Source organism: Phytophthora infestans, genomic scaffold (genome assembly GCF_000142945.1).
Source record: "Phytophthora infestans T30-4 supercont1.338 genomic scaffold, whole genome shotgun sequence".
Taxonomy (NCBI): Eukaryota; Oomycota; class Peronosporomycetes; order Peronosporales; family Peronosporaceae; genus Phytophthora; species Phytophthora infestans.
The window spans coordinates 8,673-11,307 of NW_003303421.1; positions in this window are offsets into that span (position 1 = coordinate 8,673).

A 2,635-nucleotide genomic window follows, 5' to 3' on the forward strand; every position below is an offset into this window, starting at 1 on the left:
CTGGATGAGATTGATGTGGAGGAATATGCCAGGCAAAACGACCCCTTTCATGTACTAGAAGCAGCGATCAGTACAGATGACGAAATCCACGCTATGGCCATAGCGGAACATCCGAAAGTAATTGATGGCTTTCAAGCTCGAGATCATTTTCGCTATAAAGGCTTCTGTGGTTCCTTTCTGAGCCACACGGTTTCAACTTGCACAGAGGCAGCAATTCGGCACAACATGTCTGAGCTGCTTGTGCTAATGAATGGTTTAAACCACGAGAAAGTCTGCAAAGCGGCGTGGCACTTTACTCACAGACTAGTGATCAGGTCAGATGACAGGGAGCCTATAAAGCCGGTGATCCTTGGGATTGCGGATACCTTCCTGTCGGATTGGCGATGGTCTCAATCCAAAATTTACTTACTTGTTCGTCAACATGGGTCAAAGCCTGAGATGGCAAGCCCAAAGCTGCAGTCGCATCTTTTGGTTCGCCTTCCTGATGGACCGTTCCGATGTGTCATCGAGTTCCTCACACCAAGAAGCTTCCAGGATGCGGCGAGGGACTGTGGACTTCTTTCTTCGTGTGCTTGTATTGATAGTGTGTTTGGCAACTGCCCCTGGCATATGTACTCACCAAAAGCCAACGACTACAATGTTTAAGCATTGGGTGAGGATTTTCTGTCAATGTTCATACGCTAGGTTTACAGTAAGTAGGGAAGGGCCTAATTAACCCCCCTGTTACCAACGTCATAAGTTATGACATAGTCCAAATTGTACGTCGTAACTTACGACATAGTGTTTTCTTCATATTGGAGTTGGCTCGGAAACGGCGACCTGATACTGAAATCAAATCAAATTTGGGGCCGATGGGATATAAGGCTGGAGAGGTTTTTGCTGCACACACAAAGACAGTACGAGGAAAAGGGTTCAAGTGGACCTTTCCAACTGTCATCATTTGATGAGTGGCCAGAAGTCTTCGGGTACTCTCAGCCATTCAAGATTTTGCCGGCTGAGACGTAAGCACAATGCCGGTCTCTGTGAGCGCAAGGACCAAAGCTGAGGCTCAAGCGTCGGTGTCAGCGCCCGCCCTGGATCCGCGCCTGGTAGACTTCGGCCACCTGTGGCGCCAGCTCAAGGCCGCGGGGTGGCGGTCGAAGCCTCCCACCGGACTGTCAAACGATTGGGCGTACGTCAGGCCGTCCAGCGAGGTTCCTGCAGAAGGCGAGATTGTGTTCTACGGTATGTTGTGCTATTGCAGTATTACTATGCGTCATTTCTAACTTGGTTTGTGGTAGGTGAGAGAGCGGTGGTGGAGCACGCGATCACAACCGGACTGATTCAGGATGAAGAGGACAACAGCAGTGGCGAGGAGAGTGGAGATAACGGTGAGGGCAAGAGCGGTGGGGGCGGTGAAGCTGAGAGCGGTGGCGGCGGTGAAGCTGGGAGCGGTGGGGGCGACAGCGGTGATGGAGATATGGTGCGAGCGTCGCAGATTGATTGCAATGTGGCCCTCTCGGCCAACACAGTCGACGCGCTGTTCGGAAGTGACAGCGAGGACGATGGCACACCTGCGTTGTCGCAGAACGCGGTTGGGAGAGCTTTTGGGCTATCCCCGCTACGTGCTGACGCGGTGCATGACTCAGACCAGAGTGTCGTGATCGGAGCTTTCCAGCGGCTGCTCTCGGAGACGGAGCCCGACCTAGACTCTGAGGACGACACGGTGGAGGAGCCGAGAGACGCCAGCGAGGCTGACGACGCTGGAGGACCAGTTGTACCACGCGATCCAGCTGATGTAAACTTGATGAAGGCTGGAGATCTTAGAGAGGAGTACGAGAGTCTGAGTTCAGGCTCCGACTACGGCCAGTTTTCTGACGACGACGACGTGGAGCCTGTCCGTCCTGATCCAGACGAGGACGAGGTATCGGACGACGAGGAGTCGCCCTACATGGATGCCGCTTTCATTGAGGCCCTGGGTGGCACCTTGTCCATCGAGCAGATGGACCAGGAAGCGCTGCGAAACTTTGCCTGGAGCGCGCCTTCGACAGTTTTTGCGGACGATGTGTCCTGCTTTCGCGGATTGGTGCAGGAGACCGCCCATCCAACACCAGAACTTTGCTCGAAGAAAGAATCACCTCTTGAATTGATGTTTTATTTCCTACCGAAGCGCCTGTGGATGCGGATCTCCAAAGAGACGAACCGGATGAAAAGGCAGACGGTGGACCATCGAGCGCGTTATGAACGATCGCGGACGTCCAGAACGGAGAACATGCGTACACTTCGTGAACTTCGACGCCGTATTCGTCGGGCGAACGACTACTCACCGCGCGAGATCTTGTGCGTTATTGGGCTTCTCGTGGCTCATATGTTGAGCCCCACCCGACGCTTTTCGCAGCACTGGGCAATGACCGACGATGGTGCTTTTAGGTGCAGGGTGCGGTTCGGCGAGTACATGGAGCCGGAGACCGCTGCCACGTCGAACCTTGCGCCGATTCTACAACTTCGCCGAACCATTGATCGCCCGAACCGTTCAAGAACAAGCTTGTGGAGAATCCCGAGACGTAGGATAGATGTACTTGCAGGGAGACGGAATCCTAAAGCGCGATGAAAACACCCCGGAAAGTCCATCCTCGTTTTGGACAAAGGTGTCTTG